We start from the raw sequence: 24995 nt of genomic DNA, 5'->3' as shown, positions 1-24995 counted from the left end.
AGACCACAGACAATACCAGCGTTTTACCTACCAATAAAACGCTTATTAAACAACTTACTCATTCGAAGCCTATAATAAATGAGTAGCAACACTGATTTCCGAGACTATGTTGGTTGAAGTGCCGTTTTTCAGTACTGGTCACCCTACATTCCCGCCATTTGTTTCCGTTTAAACCCCACCATGGCAGCCATAATGGATTCTCGAATTCAAATCGAGCTTCATTGCGTCTTATTTACACCAGGCAGCGATAGAAATAGGCTTCGAATGAGTAAGTTGTTTAATAAGCGTTTTATTGGTAGGTAAAACGCTGGTATTAACCAACTGTACGTCATTCGAAGCCTATAATAAATGAGACGTGTTTGTTATCGTCTGGTGGGGTTTATTTATGATTTCTAGCCAATGTGATGAAATGATCCTGAAGTTACTTAATATCCCAAGTGATTCCTTGGGCCTATTGGTAAGTATCATGTATGAAAAAACAAAATGGCATGAAAAGGTATGCAGTCTTCAGAATCATTATGTTTCACTAGAAAAATAACTGGTAGTAAGTCTTATTTGGTATTATTAGCTGATATTGAACTGAAAGCAATAAAGACAAGTATATAGTTATGTATGTTCACTTACTACCTATTATGATTTATACAAAAGAAACCAAGCTAAGGAAAATCATATGATGCTAGGAAGCTTAGTAAAAGATACTTCTTAGCTCAGTTTCTAATCAGGGAAAGCCGGGATAAGCATAACTTGTGAGAAATTAAATGCAGACCTCTAGTACTAAACAGCATTTATTGTCAGACTCACAAAAATCATATAATGCAAAGTTTTCAAAAACATCAGCACATCAGTTTGTACACAATACCCAAAATATTTTATTTTGAGAAAAACACTTATGAAATACATCAACCACTTGTTAATATTAGACATATTTTAAACCAATCTCCTTATATTTATAACAGTAATCATTAGCTACCTCTAAGGATAATCACATTATCCCTTTGTCCGGCAAACTCCTGTAGACAGCTCAGCGGGAATATGAAACTTTAATTTAATTGACAGAAACTATATAAACTCTAGCAGCTCAAAATTGTGAATGTCAGCCGAGGGATTATATAATATGATAACAATGTATTCATACATAAATCTAATTCATATTTACATGTGTTAGTTTCTTCAGCTCATTAAGATTGATTAATCATCACATTCTAGTTTCCTACAATTATTTATAATTTCTATTTCTGAGGGATTAAATTCTTTGTGATTTAATAACTTTGCTACAATAACGATACAGCAATCTAGAGATCATATCATGCTAAAACACACTTTGGACTTGGTCCCTGTCCGTTTACACAAACCAAATGTACAGAAACATAAACAGACATCATTATAGAAGATCGTAAAGCACCAAAATGGTGTTTATAAACAAACAAATCAATACAGCGTTATAGTTTATTCTTGAGAAAAACTTAATGATATTTTCATTATAATATACATGTAAATGTGGTTATATTTATAATCAGTCATTTTAGTATAAATTATACTATTATAGAGGCACAAACGAGGACACCCCAGGTGTTTGGGGCAAGTTTATTGGTTGGATTTCACGGCGGTAAAAGCGAGTAAATGTGTCCTGGCTACGCCAGTTACCTTGTGCCAAGATGTCGTCTAGAGGTAGTTGTAGCACCCAGTTTTTGGATGCCACCGCTGGGCGAAGACTCCCTGGGCTAGCTTTAATGCCTGCCTCGTTTAACGTCCGTTTCACCCATCCAGCAATCACTGTACGTGATGCGGGTTTTGGTGGTCCACAGCAAGTCAGAAACAGGTTGTCGTTATTGCACACACTTCGCCGGTCTGCAGACAATGTAATGACCCGCTTCACCCAGTGAACTGGGTCAATATTAATGTTGTTTTTATTGCGCAATAGGCGCCAGCCAGATTGCCTTTGCCTCTCATTGTCTGTCTTGGAACCAAACATTGGAAAAAAGGAGACTGAATCTTCCTCTATTACACATCGGTTTTGATTTATTGACAACAATGTCAGGTCGTGAACCCTACGCCCTGAACATAGCAACAAAAGTGTTGCCGTCCTTTTGGAGCACTGAAATAAGTTATTATCATCGCATCTATTATTTATGAGATAATTAGTCAAAATATCTGTATCCCAAATTGGTGGTTTATATGTTTCGCGTGGTTTTTGAATAGCTATTGATTTTAGAATTTTCTTTACCAAGATATTTGAGCTTAGCCTGTCTGATAAATCGGGATTACATAAAGTAGCAATTGCCGATTTATAAACTAAAATAGTGCGATATGATAACTTATCTTTTTGGTACAAATCAGAGAGAAATCTAGCCAATTGTGACCCACTAGGATCATAAGGAGACGATATATTATTAACTGAGCACCATTTTAACCATTTACTCCATGCATTTTTATAGGTTCTTAGAGACGATTCGCGCCAACCTGATTGTAAAAGTAATTTTTGTTCTGGAGTCCAGTCTGTTAATTTACAAGTCCACCCCCACATCTCCAGACTTGAAGAGTCATTTCGTGGACTTTCTTGGGGGGCAGACCCGTTAGCGTATCTACTAAGACCCGGTGAAGGCGGTGTATTGTGAAAGGAGGGCTCAGGGATCTGTTCCGTATATCCGGCTTCCAAAATACTTTCTCCCATTTGGGAGCTACAATCAGATAGGTCCCTTTGGCCGAATTCAGGTGAGAAAGTACTTTCGGAATTAGGAATGGCGGAGGGAAGACCCACGCTAGAGGGAAGTCCCAATTTCTGCTGAAAGCATCGTGAAACAGTACCTTTTGATCCAATATGTCCAGACTGACATACTGGGGTACTACATGAGCTGTTTCTGATGCCATCAGATCGACAAGGGGCACTCCCCATTTTTGAAATATGACTCGTGTTACCTCGGGAAGAAGATGCCATTCCGGATCGGTCCTGAGACGAGATATGTGGTCCGCTTCTCCATTGAATCTCCCTGGTATGTGGTGAGCCGTCAGGTAAATGTTGTACTGGTCCAATAGTTTGAACACTTTCCTGGTTATGCTCATCAGGCTGGTGGACTTCGTCCCGCCTTCCTTCCTCAAGTACGCTATTGTCGTCTTGTTGTCGCATTGTAACATCACAGACGAATCCTTTAGGTAAGGACCTCGTTCTCGCAAGACGTGGAACACAGCGAGCATTTCCTTTTGATTGGAGTGTAGGAGAGTCTCCTGCGGTGACCATCTGCCCGATAGTTGCAATTTGTCTAGCCGCGCTCCCCACGCCAAGTTTGATGCATCGGTCGCCAGAAAGTGATCGATTGGTGGCTTGTGTAGGGCAGACGGGCAGTTGTGATGTCTCAGCCACCACCTTAATTCTTTTAGACTCTGCTTGGGGACCTGATAGCGGCGAGAGAAATTGTTGGCCGGTAAGCTTAAGGAAAATTGGATTAGATCTCGATGGTTTAATCGACCTCGCGGCACTACAAAACTTGCGAAGTTTATAAGACCTATGAGACTTTGAATCTCTTTTAGCCGAACCGATTGTCGAGACAAAACTTGAAGTATTTTCTCTTTCAATACGGTGCATTTTGCATCTGGGAGGCTCTTTATCCCGTGCCACGGGTCCCATGTGATCCCTAAATATTCTAGACGTCTTTGTGGGGTCAGTATGGACTTTGCATAATTTATCTGCCATCCTAGGGTTTCTAGGAGGTGTACAGCCTCGATTGCTTGTACAGATAGAATCTGCTTGTCTTGGTGGGCTAACAAAAAATCGTCTAGGTATACTATAACCCTGAGACCCCTTTCTCTTAATTTTTGGGTGACCCAATTCGACAAGCTGGCGAATACCTTCGGTGCCGTGGCCAACCCGAACGGCAATGACGTCATCTGATATATTTTGCCTTTGAACATTATTCGTAAGAATCTTCGATGTGACTCCGCAACGGGGAGATGAAAGTACGCGTTGGATAGGTCGATTTTTACTAACCAATCGCGCGGCTGAATAAAATCCGGTATTCGTTGGATATTTATCAGTCGAAACTTGGACACAATTAGGTAATTGTTCAAATTGCGCAGATTGAAAATCGGACGCATTGTCCCATCCGATTTGGGAGCCAAAAACATCGGGGATATGTAACTTGGGGATGGCAACACCGGCTCCAGTGCCCCGATTTTTATTAATGATTTTACAGCTACCTTCATTTCGCATGAGAATTTTGTTTGGTGCTTGTGATTTTTCTTTGGCCAACAAAGAGGCACTTTTTGTTTCAGAGGTAATCGGTACCCTCGAATCATTTTTATTAAGGAGTCTGGTGCCTTCATTTGCTCCCAAACATGAATAAATTCTTGAAGGCGACCCGCTATGAAAGTCTGCGCGACCGAGTCAGAATTTTCGCTTGCCTCGAAACCTTTTGTTGTCTCGACGGCCTCTAAAGTTAGAATTTGGCATTTGTTCGTCATTTTTCGGGGTATTACGATTTTTATTATATTTCTTATTTTGTTTGCCATCTCGATTTTGCGAAAATCGTTGCGGCATATAATAAGGCGCTTGTTGAGAAAGCGGATTCATAAAATATCCTTGCGGAGGATATTGGTAGTATGGGAAACCATGCGCTGGTGGAGCTGGCAAAGGTTTGCCAAGATAGCCCGTATTAGGATAATTGTTTGAGCCCTGCGCGGGCTGTCTAGCACGAGACGGTCCGGCTTGCGCAGCCGGCCAGTTAGACTTTGATGGAGTTTGACTTGGTAACGGCCAAAGGGTTTTCGCAACCCCGCCGTTTTTCTCCAGCTCGGCTGATAGCAATTGCTTATCAAATAACGCTTCGCAAGTTGGCGGAATCTTACGAAGGCTCGCGCGAACGAATTTGTCCTTGACGTATCTCAGAATACCGTCGCGTCTTTGTTGAATTAGATCTGCTCTATGTCCACATGCCATTTGGAGAAGGTCCACGGAAATTTTATTAAACGACCCAGCAATAAAAATTTCGTTAAGTTTCTCTCTTAAAACAGCTACAGTAACATCTTCAGTAGATGAGGAAATCCACGAGAGTAAAGACTCTAACCCAGATTGCAACGAATCCTTTTGTTTGATTAATGCCTGAGTAATGGCGGCAAAGCCCTTCTCAGTAACACTAAGCGAGATATTTCGGTCGTACGGTTTCAATTCATCGTTACACTCGGTTTCGATGAAACCTGGGGTTGAGCAATAAGTTTTCTGGACCTCCGCGTATCGCACGTCAGCCCAATCAGGCGCGCCAAAATGCTGGACACTATTTAAAAAATCAATATGAGCTTGGCATGACTGAGGAACTGTCGGCTCTTTTACAGTAGTACTAAACGGCAAATTAATGCTTAAATCTGCCGATTCAGTTGTACCCGCGCCACGTGTTTCATTGTCGGGGCAAAGTTCACCGCTGACATTTAGGCTGATGTTATCGTCCCCATCGTCTGAGCTAAGATTTGACGAGGGCATGGGCATGGGCGGCGGAGCATGTGGGTATACCATTGAGGATAAAAAGCGTTTTACCTCACTCACCTCTTTGGCGAGGTTATGAAACATACCATCTTCTCGACGTTTCCTTTTTGAAGATTTGTGTGGCGCTCTCCGTTTCCTCTTTGAAGGCCCTGGTATTGACGGATCCACCGATTCCATGCTCGTTTCCGAGCTATCTGAAGATGAGGAATTACCCTCGTCGTCGCCCATCGTACGTACTGAAAAACAAAACTAATTAAAATCTATCATACGAACGGTTACACCGTTAAAATTTTTTCAAAATATATATAAATAGATATGAATAATGAAAAAATAGGCACTTATTTTTTACCAGATCGCAGAAATATCGAGCGTGCTTTCTGGTAACAACCGTCTAGTCGGAAAACAAAATTGCCAATGAAGCTCGATTTGAATTCGAGAATCCATTATGGCTGCCATGGTGGGGTTTAAACGGAAACAAATGGCGGGAATGTAGGGTGACCAGTACTGAAAAACGGCACTTCAACCAACATAGTCTCGGAAATCAGTGTTGCTACTCATTTATTATAGGCTTCGAATGACGTACAGTTGGTTAATATTGATTGACAGATTGACAGTGACAGAGTGACAGACAGATAATAAAATTATGTTGCGTGTTAAATAAATAATGAAAATATATTTTGATATTGTTTCTAAAGAAAATACTTATTCAATCAAAACACAAGCCGAAAGTGGAAAACATTATTTATTTACTTATTTTTAATTTTATTACAACTAAAAATTAAAATAAAATGCAAGTGTATCATAGATAAAGTATTAAAAGTTTATCGATTTCCGGCTTTCAGTTCAAAGAATTTTCAAAAGTGTCTTACTATTTAAACGACAAATTAACAGATTAAATTATTCGTTACTAATCAGCGCTTAAATAATTAGAAATGAAATATATTCTCAGTCTCAATGCACTGAAACGAGAAGTAATTTTCTCTGTTGCAAGTTTAAAAAATGTTTATTTCCGGTGTGATTCAGTTCTAGAAACATAAGAAAGTGTACATTTTCATTTATTTTCTGTCGTCAATTTTAGCCACGGTAACGTGTAAGCGATTGTTGAAAATTAATTTTACTTTTATGTTCGTTCGGAGCCAGTCGTAAACCGCGTTCTAATTGTGTGCGATCTCCTTTTGGAGAGGTTTCACGAGGTGCTTCGTCATAGATAGTGGAAGGTACGTAAAATCGAATTCGCACACCATGTTGCTATGGTAGATTATTTATGTAGGTATTCTAGATCCGTAGACCACGTTTTTGCCAGCTGGTGCGTACGTTGCGGGAGTAGAAATTGGTTAGAATAATAGTTTATAGTGTTAAGCCTGCTAAAATTGATTCATTGAGTGTTAGAAAGTGTATACTGTGGTTGTTATAGTGATTTTGTGTGCACTGCGGCAGGTTCGCGCGGCCGGCGACTGCGGAGCCGTGTTTTCCTGGTGCCAGCTTCAGTGAAGCCAGGATCAACGATTCATCCAGTCTGTCAGCTCTCGTCCAGTGGGGCGTTACCGTTTTATATGACTTTAGCAAGATATATAGGTGAGTACAACCTTTATTAATTGGTATTCGCTTATTGGAAATCGTATACTAATTATTGTTGTTGCCAATTTTATCAGTCGCGAGTCGTGCAGTAATGTTACTGCATTTTCACCATTGTTTTGTTTATGGGTGTGTTTATTAATAATAAATATCTATGCTCTAATCCAAACGGTAAATTATAAATTATGGAAATGTTAAGCTCAACTATGGAAAATTATGAAAAACTTAAGACAGTTTCATAAGGTATTAATTTTCCATCATATAATTTTTCTATTAAATTACATATTTGTATTAAATATCATGGTGAATACCTTGAAAATAGTTAAAATAACTTGATGAGATTGATGATAAGTATTATTGGTATTGTGCATAAAAATTAAAACTATAATTTTCAGTGTGTTAAAATAGTGTAAGCATTATTTTGAGGGAACCAGAGTGAATACTTCTATAATGTGAGGTGCAAACAGAAAGTAACAGGGTATTTTCAAAATATTATTTTATAACAGAATGGAAGTCCACCCATGAAAAAAATATAATTTATAAGTAATGCTTTCGATGAAATCGGTTATTCCCATTTTCCATGAAATTACTAAATGTTTCTGACATTCATTGTTATATTGTTAACAAATAACTTTGATTGTAAGCATCACAACCAATATGAGGTTCCGGTATATTACAAACTTTACGCACATTTCAATGGTCTGTTCTGTGCAAATTGGTATTTATTCAATGAAAAGTATTATCATCAGTTGTCTCATTCGTTTTTGGTTTATTTCTCATTTCATATCATTCTGTATTCATCACTTGTTCTTTATTTGTCTTGTCTTTGTTATTATCTTCTTTGGTCACAGTCTGTAACTTGTCTCTCTTAATGTCTTATTAGATTTTGGTCATGGTCTTCCATGGTCTAGTATTTATATATTTAAACTTTATTGCACAAACAAAGAAAAATGCACACATGGCAGACTTAATGCCAAAAGGCATTCTCTACAACTCGACCAAACAGAGCCATAAATGATGGTGCAGGAGAGATTCAGAAATTATAACGAGAAATTGAACCGAAAAGTCACATCAAGTCATTTATGTACATAATTACAAACATTGATATCCATTTTGGTAAAGCTGGTGGATTGCTTCATTACATATTCCATACAGTATGTTCATTAGCATACCCCGCGGGAACACAGGCTTGGAAAATGTATATTTATGGGATCATGCTAATTTCCCTCTCACCTATCACTGAAATATCTAATTTATTTTATAAAAAAATTAAAAATGCCTAAAATACCTACATTCTACTCTTCGAGTTGTGTAATATTACATAGCTGTGTTAATATATCTAGTGTATATGAATTAGATATTTCCACACGCTTCAGAATGTCAGGCAATCCAAATTTAAATGTAAACTGGACAAGTGCGAGTAATTGTTTGCCCCTGTTCATCATTTTGTCTGTTGTTAGAATGAGACAAAATTTAACAGAGGTTTGTAAGGTTGCAAAGTTTTATAAATAAGGGTATGAGTAGTACTTTGTATGGAAACGGCCGCTAAATTATGTCACAGCTATCCTTTGAAATATCCTAAATATCCTTAGAGCTTAACATTGTGCATTTGTTGGTTGACTTCTTAAAAAAAAACTTCTCATGGCATACCAGTAGTTCCCACTTGTAACCAAGGCCATTGATAATTTAATTAATTAATAATGAATTAACGGGCGATAATGCAGAGATGTTGATTGAATCTTGTGATCATTCTAGATTCTAGATAATTGTTAGATACATATAGGTAAGTACATTCTAGGATTTCTAGGTTATTAAGCTTCCTAGTTCCTACCGTTATTTAATGCCTATTTAATTTTGAGGGAGCGATGCTGTTTGACTGATGACATATTCAAAAATATGAATGACCTATTCACAATTCTGCTGGACTGGATCAGAAATAAATATTATCAGCTATTATATAGAAATAAATATTTTTCATTTCTCATGCTCTGAAAGAGGGTACTTAATTGTTGTTTTAAAAAGTGTGCAGAAAATGATATGATTCTGCAGTAGAGCATTTTTAGGTTCCAAGTACAATTTTTTTTTACGACAAGTAATTGAAATTTGGGTATAAATGGATTTTTTTATACAATTACCATTCTGATATTTGGTTCCCCATTTCATAAATAACGATATTAGTTGCCTAAATTGTTAATTGAAAGTATCCTCAAAAATACTATGAAAATTCATATGTAGTTTACTCATATTCAAAATGAAATGTAGAGTGTTTAACTCGGGTGAAAGGCATCATTTCAGCCTCGGACATACATATAATCACGCCTATTTCCCGGAGGGGTAGGCAGAGACCACGGGTTTCCACTTGCTACGATCCTGACATACCTCTTTCGCTTCCTTCACTTTCATAACATTTCTTCTCAAAGTTACCCTTTATTTCTGAGAACCCAATTCTTTTCCCCCCAACGATGCCTTTTATCGGGCATTTGTGTCAAAGGCACTCACTGAGCCGTGTATAATAAAATCATGCCACTTGGGATGCTACTGCGTATTTGCGAGAAAAATATGATATTGAATTACTGTTGCCTGTTGCCAATCGGTGATGACATTTCTCGTACATTCGAGAATTTATTACATGGGATATAATATAATCCTATTAGAAGATGTGACACCTTGAGGGTGGTATTCCACTTGTCCAATTCCTTTGTCCAATGTCTTTGCTTCTCAATATCTCATTAAAGCAAAATGTGAGACGCAATACACAAAGAAATTGGAATACCACAGTAAGGTACGTTTGTTCTCCGTTGATTTCGAATCCCATACGAACCCGCTGCCAAAAAGTACGACTGCGCCTAGGTTCTTGTAACTCTTACATTGAAAACTAAAACGTGACATTGACTCTTCGTGGCAATATACACGAAGCCTTACGGCTCGGCTACGACATCGAGCGACTTGCGACGGCGGGAGCGATAACCATAGGTTGGAGCGTGACACAGCGATCGGACCTTTCGCTCCAACCTATGGTTATCGCTCCCGCCGTCGCAAGTCGCTCGAAGTCGTGCGAGTCAGGGCTGATTTAGACGGCGCGCGAACTCTCATGCGCCTTTATAGTATTGCGGACTGATGATGATTACGTCCAATTCGACCGACCGATCAAAAACCGCAATTTAATGAAACTTGCATCGTCTAAATCAATCAATCAATCAATGTCTTGATTTTGCATAAAAAGTGCCCTAAATAAATGAGCCCTTATGCCCCCTACAGTGCAGTGCCACGCATGGTATGTTGGCTCGGCCTAGCCAGGCCTGGAAGTCACGTATGCGTCGCGTATCGATCGGCGCAAGGATGCACCCTCCGCTTGACACTGCTATGTTTCATTTGGCTTTTGTCCCCGCTACGCAATATTTCAGCTTTTCATGAACATGGTCACAGAGAATGTTGCATTTTGCTGGATGTTCCATACTATAACTTAATGTACGAAATATAAACAAGTGCGAGTCGGACTCGCGCACGAAGGGTTCCGTACTATAATGCAAAAAAAAAACAAAAAAAAAGCAAAAAAAAAAACGGTCACCCATCCAAGTACTGACCACTTCCGACGTTGCTTAACTTTGGTCAAAAATCACGTTTGTTGTATGGGAGTCCTATTTAAATCTTTATTTTATTCTGTTTTTAGTATTTGTTGTTATAGCGGCAACAGAAATACATCATCTGTGAAAATTTCAACTGTCTAGCTATCACGGTTCGCGAGATACAGCCTGGTGACAGACGGACGGACGGACGGACAGACGGACGGACGGACAGCGAAGTCTTAGTAATAGGGTCCCGTTTTACCCTTTGGGTACGGAACCCTAAAAACGGGACAAGTGCGAGTCGGACTCGCCAACCGAGGGTTCCGTACTTTTTAGTATTTGTTGTTATAGCGGCAACAGAAATACATCATCTGTGAAAATTTCAACTGTCTAGCTATCACGGTTCGTGAGATACAGCCTGGTGACAGACGGACGGACGGACGGACAGCGGAGTCTTAGTAATAGGGTCCCGTTTTACCCTTTGGTTACGGAACCCTAAAACGTAGGTGGGTAGGTAATATTTACATTGTATAGAATATTATGACATGTTACGAAGAAACGCGTCCAATGAAACTTGAACGTTAGGTAACCTGTTAAAAAGTGTCTTCGTCGTTTTCAATCTTGACTTGACAAGGTGACAAACATTGTATCAGACAGTCAGTGGCGTGCAGTGCATACAAAAAAAGGTAGGCACTAGGGTAGGCAGTCCATACAAAATGACCAAAAAAAAAGTTGCCGATTTTTATAGTTTGCGTTACATTCCTTCAAGAATGACTCTTCTAGAGCCCGATTTAAGTCTTATCTCCACTGCACGCCACTGCAGACAGTTGTATCAACTTTCTGATATTGAACAAAGGCACATTCATTGCCTCCTGCATGACTGAATACATCAGTTGACGGCAGGGGTAATATTCTACACTAATGATTATGAAAACAATGCTAACTAAACAGCCTTATGTTATACCTTAGCTTAGAGCTGTCCCTTATCTCTGATAAAATATCCTGCTTCTTTCAATTTCTTAGTTAGGGACCTCCGTAGCTTGGTACCCTTTCCCTAGCCCGCAAAAATCTTTCTTGATAATCTAATAGCCACAACCGAATACAGAACCTCCTCCTTCTTGGAACTGAAGTCAGTTAAAATGCGAATGCTGGGTGCTACTTGTGCAAAGTTGACGCTAGACGCGTACCTGCGTCTAATAAATCTACCTCTTCGCCGAATTTCGTTAATCGATCATTTCCCCTTCAAGCACATGCACGTAATGAGGCAAGCGTGCCACGTGTTATGTGACTTGCAAGGCGGCAGACATCCCTGAACCACAAAAAAAAGTCGCCTCGGCAAAAAAAAATTCGCTGTGTTCATGTTAATCGATCATGTTCTCTTGAAGCAGACGCAATGAGGCCTGTGTGCCACTTGCTAGGACGCTAGACGAGAAAGGCAGGTCGTTGACCGCCGTGACATAACAGCGATTCGGCGACTGTAACATTTTGTAGGTTCACCTAGTTCATGCCGAATTTGAACCTTATTTAATGCTGTTTAAGGTTCATAGTCCTACGTTGAACTCGCTGAACTGATCCTAGAGAGGCATTCAGCAAACTTACTTGATTTTAGTTTTAACCGAGTGGCCAGAACAAGTATCAGTTTTGTTCCTACACTGCACACTGTCTTTGTAAAGTTCATGATGATTTTATGTTTACAGACCTATTTTTATTTAGTATGGTAAATAAAGTACACTGTATAGTACTGTATAGGTAAACTGTTTCCCGCCCTTTATATTGCTGTGCCCAATATAAAGGGAGGCATCATCATCCCAATATTCGCAATATAAAGGCAGGCATGCTCATGCATGAAGACCAGAATGAAACTCCTCGACAGCAAGCATTTTACGCCTGGGAGCAACTTGTAATTGTTATGAGACTTATGAGATGCACTATGGTTGTAAAAATGTATATTAAATGGCATTTCAATCAAACTGTTTTGAGATGTCCCTTTTTTCTATTGAAGATCTTTAACATATTTAAAAAGCTAATATTATTACTCTGGACGTCTGGGGAGTGTGATACGTTACATTACAGCATATAGCATATCTGTGTTATTGACACTGTGAAAAGTGTATGTATGTTTATGACCGTGACTGTAGCCACTGCCGTGTCATTGTCGCCATTGTTGTGACTATTGTCACACAATAGTCGTTGGTAATATTTGGTTTCCAGTTTCAGTTTTGCTTGGTGCTGTGGTATGGGATATATGCTTTCAATTTCTATTTTGTTGCCAGAAAGAAGACCCGCCCCGGGTTCGCACGGGTAAACCTTATCAAATTATGTACTTAAACCTTCCTCATGAATCACTCTATTGATAGATGAAAACCGCATGAAAATCCGTTCAGTAAGTAGTTTTTGAGTTTATCGCATACATACAAACAGACAAACAGACACACGCGGCGGGGGACTTTGTTTTACCTATAGCAAAGACATATGTAACTTCGTATAAGATGAATAAAGTCTAAGGAAAAAACGTGCCTCGGAAATCAAGAAAAAGTCATTCTCGGATAGATGGCGCACACACCTTTAGCCTATATATGCTCGGCTAGATGGCTTGATATCAGTGAATGAACATGGGTCAAAATGATATAAAAATAATAAAATCATTTATCCATATATATACATTTTAGTCTGTAGTATAGAGTTTTAGTCTGGTGTCGATAGATGGCAGTAAATTTACTGTGACTACAAAATTTACTATGACAGGACCCCTCTATACTATCTATTCTCTTTGCCTATAGGGTCCGTGCGCGTTGGAGGGTCTGCCATCTTGTGGGCTGAATAAAAAACGTGCACATTTACATTGCCAAATCAAGTGCTACCATCTACCGTTCTCGTCGTTTCATTGTGCATAGTAGGTTCTGCCATCTTGTGGGCTACATCGGAGCATAAACGACACATTTACGCCTCGCGCCATTAATCTGACGGCTCCTATGCTGCCCCCTATAGTTCATGCACGGGGCCTATAAGATGTAGTGATACCTACCTATTTATACCTGTTTACTTAAATACTCGTCTTCGTCAATTGACAGGTTTAGATAAACGTGCCACAATTGATGTAAAGGTGTGACATAATTGTCCCCTACGTGTTAGGTTGCATGTTTCGCTTCATTGACAATCGCGGTGATTAGCTAATAGGTAAAGAATATACATACATTAGCAGGTAGGATAGTGTAGGGCAGTCAGATACAGAGGCACCAGATACATTTTATCTCTATCTGTACGGATATGATGGTCGTTCTTGTCTACATGTCAGCGTGATAAAACGGTGTCCGTCACTTTCTATTCCACGGTGTTAAAAAGTGACAGATATTTTATCACGTGAATAAAGATGGATAAAGCTATCCATAATACGCCGGCTGGAGTAGCCCGACCAGGCTTCATCTTCTAGCTAGAAGACCACTAGTATGTGTAAGCGGTTAGGGACCTGCATTTCTCCCTTAAAAGTTTGAATTCTCTTATAACTAACGTTTAGAGCCAATACAGACCGACGGCAACCTGACTGCTATTTGTTTGGGAACTACTAGGGACTGCACGCCAACTGCAACGTTCCTATACAAGTCGCAGTTGGGTTACATTTCGTCTGTACCGGCCCTTAGTTGACCAGACGCTTGGTTTTCACCGTAGTGGCAGAAAAACGTGTAATCATCAACAACACTTTATCAAATAAATTAGAGATAATTATTATGTGATGCTAACGTTACCTAAAGATAACAGTTGAAATATGAAATTGAATTATATGACATCTTGCTTGATAAGTTGACAGGTCACTCTTGCTCGAAAAAATATCCGGTTAAACAAAGTCATTAACTAGACACGTTAATGTCAGTTATGCAAGCGGATGCTTGGCTGAGTCAGACTCGATGGAGCACCAGAGTGTCATTTACGAAAAATACTCTTTAAAGTTTTGTAAATGCTAGGTTTATAAATAATAAGGTAATAAATGTAATAATACATATAATGACAGAATCTATTTAATATCTTCACGCGATCAGGATTCTGGTAAAAAAACTTAAATAGTCTACGGAATTTCAAACAAGTTAAAGCTCTTGAAAAAAGGCCGAAATGTTTGGTAAATTTCAGACCTTGTTTGATACGCTAGTTTTGCGAATTGTCCCATTACAATTCCTTTGGACAATGACATAATGACCCAATCGCCGAAATAAATTGCAACAAGTTCCCAACCCGAGAACTTTTCGGATTATATCTGATTGTAACTGACGAATTCCAGTTGTTGTATGGTGAGTTTGGTGAGATTCTTACTCTGTTGTCATACAGATACAGTCCTATCTATTGAAAACGCGAGTATTGGAGAATGTTTTTGTTTTGAGTTTAATTAAGTCAAGTAATAATCATTAAATTGTACAAAACAATATAAGTAACAGCAGATATACATTAGGAAGTACCTATAAAGCGACCTTATCCTTACTATGAGGGATCTCTTCCAGCTAATCTCATACTTCATTTCATCATACATAATTATGTAATTTACCTTGTGCAGTAAGAAGTGCATTCCGAATTCCGAAGCTGCAGTTTCCTAGAGTAATACTTACACTGGTTTTGTGAGACATAGTCCGACATTTGGACCCACACTTAGGAAAAATGTGACGAAATGTTTCCCAAATTTTTGAGTTATTTGACATATATTATAAAGAATGTTTTAAATTTCAAGGTCTTGCCTTCAACGGTTTAGGCTGTCTGACAGTATCTGAGCAACGGAATTGTTTTATAGCGGAGGATAATATAACGTTGCTATAGTGTTATTTCGTCATGCCTACATTTAAAGGTGTCGTTCGCTCCAATTTCTATATATATAGCGGTTTTGAGTTTGACCTAATGATTCGAGTGCAACGCAATATGCCTAACTAAAGACATATTAGTTATAATGTTTGTTTAATTAAGAAATTGAAATATGAGCCATAGAACCAGTATGCAGTAATTTTCAACCTGTTATTAACATGGTGGGTTTAAGTACTACGAGTAATATACGGTACGGTAATAACAAATTTATTAAGAAAAGTCATAACAACAATAGATTAACATTTTGTTCCAATTGGCGACATTACGCTCATCATGAAAATACGAACCGTTGGAAAAATCCAGATCTATATATCGTGATGTCTAAAAGTCAGATCAACATTCGACTTATTCTAGCATTATTAGAATTAGAATTACGAAAGCAACACATATGGACTATTTCTGGGGCGGCTAGAAATCAAGACTAGGTTTACATTTACATCTCCGAAATGTACAAAATTTGTGAGCCAACAATGTGATCGATATTGGGCATATTAATCCGTGTTTCCCACCCATTTGTAATTGGATTTAGAGTAACGCGTCCAATTTCACGCACCACTTGCCGGCAGAATGGATTCAGTATAAAGGTCATATAACAACCCCCTACAAAACCCCACTTATTTAGATCTACTTTAACACTCTTAATTAGCAAACCAAAATTACCTGTGTCTACAATTAATTAAAATGGCCATAAAGAAAGTTGTGATCGTCTAGTTAATGGAAGGACTCCTAAGTTATGTGTAATAAACCAGATTCTTTTTACATTAGAAGGATAAGCTAGCCTGATAAAATAAAGAGTATAGAGACAAGTACATGTAAGAATTTTAAGATTCTAAAGATAACTATGTTAATGTAGTGATAAGCAATCGATGGTAAAGTTTTATATGATCCCACAAGGGAGTAAAATTTGTATAAATTAGTTTAGCTTAGGTACACAATAAAAATAAAAAGATATGAATATTAGTTTTTTATATAATTGGGGTAAAACCTCCTACCCACTGGAAGCTTGTTATAGGAATATATATATCATCTATATCAATTCCCCAGCTGAAGCGTGTGAGTAATTGGAGTTGTCGGACTCAAATTTTATATTCTTAAAATTGAGTAACGGTTCCTTAGAACATTTATGGAGGGGGACTCTATAGTAGTGTCATAACACTTTTGTGAGTACTAGAATTTAGTACTACAAATAAGAAATTTACTTAAGGAACACTTGATCCCTGAAATAATTTTGATTTGTGGGATATTTTTGTTACAACCACTCCAATCTTTCTCGTCGGGATGAAGACGGCTTCTAATCCTATTTTCATTCTAGCAAGGAAAGCGGAAGATCCCTCAGGATAATCCTAGTTGGACCTTTATCATACAGTCATCTTTTAATTCTAACCAAAATCACTCTAATGAGTATACATCCATCAAATGGCATGTCCTTAGACTCAGATTCCTTCAAGTAAAAATAATGTTAGACAGGCCTTAGCCTTTATGGAAATATTCAAAATTCCAGACTATAAATTCCTTAGGCATGTAATGATACCACATTCCAAGTATAGCGGACCACTACCTAACATTGTGTTACACATAGTCAGTGCCAGAATTGTCTATTATTCTGAATAGTTCATTTCATTTTATATAATTTGATAGGAGGAATTATTGCTTCTAATTCATACCATTATCAGTAAAATATACAACAAACAATCTGCTTTATGCAAATTGAGCTCTTGATTTTATTCTCAATCTTTCAGTGATAGAAATGAAAACCTACCATAATTAAATGGCCTAAGCAATGAGAGATGTGAATTTAATAAAATCTCCAAGACTGTTCTTTAGAAGTTAATGATTCTACAGATATATATCTAACAAATTTCACTATAAATATCAAAACTTAAGCATAATGCCATCCCATCTTTTTGTAATTATGGAATTTTTCAATAAAATTACTCAATGAATAAAGGAATTACTTCAAAAGGAATACAATAAAAATGATTCTATAATTTAAATAAATTATATATGTTAAATCAAAATGGTCTTATTGTCAGAGTTTCACTAATCCTGTTATGTAATGAAATGCCAAAATTTAGCCAACTCTAATTTCTCTTTTCGAAAGCTAGCTACAAGAGGAAATAAGTATACATAATTTAAATATATAATTTTATAGAAAATAAATAATTACATTTTTTTAATTATTTTATAATAAACATATTTTAAATTGTCGTTTAATTGTTTTAGAATGTATACATGGAAATTGAGCAAATAGCTCAATAGGTTAATGAAATAATATTTGATTGAGGATAATGCAGATGTTAAGTAAAAGCTTAATTCTGAAAAATAAACGCTCTGAAATTTACACAAAATTAAAATCATCTTGAAACGTAATCGTCTTCAATTTCTAAATTAAACGCTCTGAAATATTAAATTTATCTATAACGCCCTAAAACTGGATAAATATTTACAAAATCCTGAAATTACACACAAACACTCATCTCATATTTCATTATCATTCACTTCCTGAAAATTAACACAATAAGGGCTAGTTGCAAGGAACTGAGAGTAACGTTAAAGTTCTCTACATTTTTATGTATGAAAGGTTCCATAGTAAACGCCGAGGTGAACCGGCTGACGACGATCAGTCAGTTAAACATGTTTCGCCTAAACTAGCCTTAAATTAATCACAGTTTTTCTAACTAATCTCTTACCGAATCAGGATCGCTTCGTTTCTCGTACCACTTCAAATTCTATGTCAATCTGACTTATGTTAGTATGCTAATACTTCCCTACTTCAAAATGGCATCTGCCTGACAATCACTTCGAATCAAACATAAATCACTTCTGAAACCACTGTTTAACCAAGAGACTTCGTTGGCATCGTTATACATATCCGTCCCCAGTTAAACAGCGTTATTAGGGTTAGTACACAGTTATATTTTTGTTAACCCCTTACTGCATGTAATAATAAAAAAATATATGTTGAAATTTGAATCTAATTAACCGTCTAAAGAGCTAAATATAATTACTGCCACATATGGCTTTATAAGCGGTAAAGGGATAAGGAATTAATGGAACTTTATTTTATCAAGTTAAAATCTATTTATTTTATTTAAAAAAAAACTAATTTATGATTCTTTATCTGATATTTTAAATGAACTATAAAAGATATAATTAAAGGTCAAAAGTCTTTCTAAATATTTACTGAATTTGAATAAAATCTGAATAATTAATTAATTACTTATTAATTTTAATTAAATAAATTAACTCACCACCCCGCCGATTTATTCACTGGATCTTACTGCCTACTGCTCTCCGCTGACGCTCCGCCTTGGTCCTAGCTGTCGCTCCTTGCTGTAGCTCTGCTGCTCAGCTACCTCCAAACTCCTCACCACATGCTCCAACTCCAGCAACTCCTGACCGAGCTCAATGCCTCTCGACGCGATAGCAGAGCTTTCTTTAATTAATTTGTTATTAATTTAATTTAATGAACCTTAGAGCAAATAAAACCGATGTTCACACGGACAGAGTTTCCCCTTACGCGTCTGAATTTTGAAAATTGAATGTCCCGAAATTTTAATTACTCCCCCTTTTATAGCTAATATTTTTCTATTTCCCAGACTAAACCAATTCCTACTTTAATACGTATGAGTTATGGTTCATTTTTATCCAAACGGCTAATCATGTTAATCGGGCCAACAGGGCCAATAGGGTTGATAGGGCAAATATGGTTAGTCATGCGCAGTTCGATCCTTACAGCATTGGTCGACAACCTTTCAGCAGCCAAGGGGTCCGTAGCAGTTTATGATTTAAACGCGTACCTCCTGTTTCCGATCTCTGATTACGGGGATACCAGTTATAAATTTAAATTTCCCAATAAATTTTATTATTTAATTAATGAAACCAGTGGGGAAATTGTAGATGCACGCAATATTTGATTTAATTGTTGGATGTCTTTAATAATTTTATCTAGACTTATGAAAACAATTCTGATTAGAATTACTTCCAGTATTCCATATAGAGATTGCACCTTCTGTTTTATCATGGTAATTTCGCCTATTTACTTTCACATTAGAAGATTTTACACATTACCATTACCATAGTCTTGACCTTAACCAAACCAAGTCTGCACCACAGACGTTTGTTATCGACCGATTCCCATATATTTTCAAATATCCTTCCGTATACATAGAAAACTCCCACGATCTCGTAACATACATACATGACCACCTTATGTTATACAAATGTTTCCCATCGGGACCCGAACCCGGAACCTCCACGTAAGACTGACTTAATAAATGATTAATTTATCAAATATAAATGAGTACAATGCAAATAAATAAAATAGCTAATTAGTGTAAACTTCTTAAGATAATTTAATATTTTTAACTCATAATTCTCCCCAAAGTTGACCAATTCTCCCGACGTTCTAGGGTAATTTTAAACATATGGCATCCCCAAAATTCTCTTCGAAACCATGGCAACGGCCTTGACCTACATTCCCCAACACGCCATGATACCAATGTCGAATTTCTTTCAAGTTTACTGATTATATTAATTTTTATAACATTGTATTTATGTTTTTAGACTTTTGCCGACTTATTTACTTGTAAAATTATATTTACATAAGCTTATTTATGAACTTGTGATTATTTACTGTATGATGATGCTTTTTCTAGACTTTAGAATAAAATTGTCCGTTGACTTACTGACTTATTTATCAAAATAAATGTTGATTATATACATACACTTAATTATACTTGTTATATAGTTAATATCTGTACGGGAGCCCGTGCGGTCCGTTACAGTCACCCTGCACAAGGATGGTATTCCAATCGCCGTTATAACTCATCGCCTCCAAATCCGTACCTCTAGATCAGGGGGTTCCAACTAGATGCCTCTACAGCACACTCGCTAGTCTTCTACAACGGACTCTTAACTACGGCCCGAGAGCACTTTCAAGGCCTTGCCGAAAGAAAGCAGAAGTAACGAAAGACTGATTGTAACAGTAGCAGAGAAAACCTATTTTTAACTCGCACGAATTTATCTAAGTAACCGTCCTACGGCCAAAAAGTTTGCAGTCAAAAACGGTGCAAGATAAAGTTAAATGTCTTGTCATCAACAAGCTAAATGTGTTAAAACGTTAATAACTTTACCTGACTCCCGCATATTTTGGTATCGAACTTACCGGCATAAACACCAGTAAAATTTAGAGCCAAAAAACCAATTAATCAAAATCGGCTCAATAGTTTTGACGCTTTTGCGAATAACAATACACATATAAGCCTACAATCATCAGGCTTTTAGACTGTGAAACTGATAAATGTGAATTGAAAATGAAATCCCAATCTCCCAGTTTCTCTTTAGATATTTAACATAAAATCATGTTTAAAGAAGTGAGTGAAGATATGACATATATCATGGACAAAAAAGAAAGAGAAACCTTGCGTTGAATCGTATTCTGCTTTATTTAAGTATCCTTGCGTGCTACTGACACAACAGTGTAAATAGCGCTCCCAAATAAACGCGATCTACTCTACGTTAGTCATATGCGAAACAAATTCAAGCGTAGCACATAATACTGGCACATTTCTAAATGGCACCAACACGGTTGTTTCCACTATTTCTACCTGCTCCCAGGGACTTCGTTACCAGTTGTAAAAATTTCCAGCTACTGAAACAAAAGTGAATTTAGGGTTAATAATATAATAAATGCTAACTGACAGGGGGATTAACCGAACATAGCGCATTCGATATTCGATTCGAGCGCTTGATGGAGATTGAAAACGGCAGAAATATCGTATAACTGTTGACCGTAATAATCTCAGGGGCCGTCCCGGGACGTAAATCCCAGATTTTACTGACTTTGACCCCCTGACAACACATGCCAGTGCGAACTCACCCTACATATTGTGGGTGGTATCGATTATAATGTGGGAATTGCATATATTCCTTGAGAGAAATAGAGCAGAACACTAAAGAATGTTCCACCAACTGCTCGGCTGTTCCTTATGCTCTATTCTCCTCAAGCTTTTACTGTTGCGCCAGCTTACCGACTACTATATATGTAGTAGAATCAGGTGGCTCAAGTCTTTGGAGTCTACCTCTAGTTATTCATAAACGCGCTACAAGCCTCAATTAGCTAATAATCGTTTGTCTTTATCTATCATTTTAACTTATGTATTTGTAAGAAAGGGATATACCATAGGTAATTTAACCAAAACATGCCCGCAAAGTTTTATGAATAAGGGGGTACATCTTTAAGTCGCCACTCAGTTTTTGATACAGTTTATTAAGTCGAAGCTTGTGTTCTTTATTTACTTGTCAGAGACAGAAAAGTCTGGATGGTGTCTGTACAGATTTCGTCTTATCAGGAGTCCCAAAATTTTTACAACAATTGTCTTGTCAAGGCTCTAAAAAAACTTTCTCGACTTAAGGCTCTAATTTCTTATTAAGCTCGGAAAATTCAGCCGAGTTCTTCAAATTCACTCTGAAATTATTAGAGTTATTTCAGTTATTACCAAATTGAGTGACTTATTAGTCTGCTGTTTTCTCATCTTGGGGGTTTTGAGGTCTGACAAAAACGCCGAAAATTTTGTAAGCAATGGAGCGGAATATCTCTTGTCTCTCCCTATTGTGAGCCATTCAGGCTCAGCCATAAGGATATCCGGGCTTATGCGATTAATCTTATAGCTCCATTATTTTGCGGCTCGCATTTTGGTAATCGCATAAACGTTGTAGAGCTTATCATTAAGAATTCATTCATTAGAGCTCGGTTACTCTGTCGACCATCGCTATGGGTTTTCATCAATTTGAGCTCTGTTTTATGTCCTAGATACTAAAATGACGTTTCGATTAGCCAACTTAACCACTCGATCATCCGGCTTTTGTACCAATGAATGTCGAACAATTTGGAGAAATCAAATTGTCATCAGGGTTATAAGAATAAGCTTTAGCCTAAGGGCAACGACACCAGCAATGGATAAAGGGACAATTAAACATTTATTTGATCATTCTATTTATAGCTGTAGGATATTTAAAATAAGAACGGAGCGTCCATCATTGTTGAATCTCAGCATAAAGTTTCCAAAACTCGCGCCATCATAGTCCGTGGTCTTCACTTAATTATACGGCAAATGATGATGATGGAATTTCCTTTTGAAGAGTTGCTCCATTTGTCTCTCAGATTGATTTAAGAAGGCCCCAAGCCAATCGAATTTTTGATGCAAAATTTTGACTTAAGGGTGACTCAGGGGTGCCCCCCAAAATTTGTAAAAAAAAAGTTTTGCCTTGTCGTTAAGTTTGGTATCATTTTCGTGTAATTTAAGGATGCTGAATTCATTTCTGATTTCCTAAATCAATCTCTAAGTCAAAAGGAGTAACTGTTTAACTGTGTTCCATCATCATCATTTGCCGTATATCGCACTTTTTTTTCGTGAGCGGCACGGACTATCAGTCAACAGTCCAAAGGCAGTCGAGTGTAAATGCGCTCTCTGTATTTTCAGGGCTTGGGACTTTTGTTACGTTTTATTCCGTTTCTGTGAATTTTAATTAAAATTTTTCGAGTATTATGTGCGGTTTGTTTCTCTTGAATCCGTTTTGTTGGAATGGAGGCACTGACCTGGTTTTACCCCTGACTTAATTTAATTTTAAAATTTATTTCATTCAACAAGGCCCATATTAATAGACTAACATGCATGTAAATTTCAATAACTTAAAACTAAACCCTTTCGCGATAGAACGGCGACTTGAACAGACACAGACCAATTCTCTTTGGTATTCTTGAGAAGTGGTTTTGCTGCTCTTATCAATCAATCAATCAATCAAAAATATTTATTTGCATAAATAAAGGTACAATAGCTATATTCTGGCTATATGTACATACATGCATTCTTATAAGCTAAGTATATGGCACAATTTTACACAAAGCTAAACTAATTAGTATGTGTTGTGACCGTATGAATTGACAGATTAATATGTATAAATGAAACAAATTGGTCATTATTTCAGAATGTTCAGCACATCTTACTGCGTTAAAAGCACAACTTGGTCATATCCAATAAAAGTCATAGTCGTGTGTGCTAGACGTGCTAAATTATAAGTTTACTTGCTATAAAACTTCTTGTAAAACTTGTGAAATTGTTTTATCGCAACAATTTTGACTGAACTTCGCCCTCTTTGCTAAGTTACATTAACTTTTTCAACGCCAATCCCGTAATTTCTTTATACAATAAAGTTTTCCTGTTGTAACTAGATATAGGTCAAGTCAGTGCCGTTTACGAGGACGTTATTTTTTTTAAAGTCTGCGACGGAGTAGCGTGCAGCGTCAATCGATAGTTCCCACCGCGCATGCTCCCCGCTCTGGGCCTTAGGCGTCCTAGCGTTGCGATCCGTTTACAGGCGTTCTACTGCATACTCGATCTATAGCCAATTTAACTGGGACCTGGAACCTACTTTATAAAGCTCAAATTTACAAGTATATAACACTTTAAACTCTCGCGTTTTGTACGCATATTTAATTACACAAACGGGTCTACCGCGATATAATTTTATTGTTTTTATCTTAAATTCCGACGTTTCAGCTGAGTTGCACCAACTGAAGTATCATGATTAATACGAACGCTTTTGAGAAAATAGAAATACGATGGCAAACAATTATGCACTACATATCTGTTGTGCGTATTTAGAGATCATAAATAAATTGGTTTGCTCTAAGCGAGAACTCTTACCTTTTGGAATACCTAGCCTGAGTCCTTCCAGGCCCCAGAGGCTTCAAGAATCGTTTCAAGTGTCCATTGTTCGCTTATGAATATCCCCTTTTCCAGTAAAAGGATTGCTGTTTTGCTTACTGGGCTTTACAAACGTTTTCTATTGTACAAAAGCAACACTCGTAACTGTACATCGGTGCACCTTATTACAAAAGGCATAAGGTCCACCGATGTACACACACAACACACAGTAACAGTGTGGGCGATGGTTGTTACTGGAGGGTGCCTCTTCAAGACATTTGAATGGTTTCGTCTGTCCTATAATGCTTTCGGTTTTGTCGTCATTACTTCTTCTAAAAATTTCGAGGATCGACTTTTATTGCATGTTAGTGAGATATCAAATAAGTATTAGTTTCCTCCGTGACATGGCAACGGTGATAATTAACAAGCCACTAATGCAACCGGCCTTGACTGGAAGAGTCATACATAGCGGTGTTGACCGACTTGTTAATTTGATCGACTGATCGTTGACACGTCTGATCGACATCACCGGTACTGTATACATGCCACTGCAGGGCAGCGACCTAGTCGAAGGTTTGGTCTGTAAGCCTTTTTTAGTCTAATTCAGATTGAGGATGTTATAATCCTTTCAAAATCAGTTTTCTAATATTCTTAATATAATAATATTGATATATTTTATGATAGATAGACTAGAAGTTTCATAATAACCTGCTTAGTCAAACGGCTCAAAGTTAAACTTACCTAAAACCCTGACTAAGTTAGAACGACAACTTGTCAACCGATAAAATTGTCTTGTTATTATACTTGTTAGATACACTTTCATCCTTGTAACTTTAT

The 24995-nt window shown here is 37.4% G+C and overlaps 1 protein-coding gene across 4 annotated transcripts in view; it reads left to right on the top strand.

Moving 5' to 3' along the window:
- The first annotated feature begins 6446 nt into the window (after positions 1-6446).
- LOC134671239 (eukaryotic translation initiation factor 5) overlaps positions 6447-24995 on the top strand; it is a 38552-nt gene continuing 20003 nt past the window's right edge. For 3 of the 4 annotated variants that reach the window (XM_063529038.1, XM_063529042.1, XM_063529037.1), the window contains exons 1-2: positions 6447-6687; positions 6908-7045. The gene's annotated coding sequence lies outside the window, so the exon portion shown is untranslated. Of the gene's footprint in view, positions 6688-6717; positions 6804-6907; positions 7046-24995 lie in introns of those variants that run through there. The other variant, XM_063529039.1, reaches the window with a different exon arrangement.

This window comes from Cydia fagiglandana, chromosome 15, assembly GCF_963556715.1.
Source record: "Cydia fagiglandana chromosome 15, ilCydFagi1.1, whole genome shotgun sequence".
In the NCBI taxonomy this organism is placed as follows: Eukaryota; Metazoa; Arthropoda; class Insecta; order Lepidoptera; family Tortricidae; genus Cydia; species Cydia fagiglandana.
The sequence above is the reverse complement of the archived record's forward strand: the minus strand, read 5'-3'. Positions and strand labels throughout refer to the sequence as shown.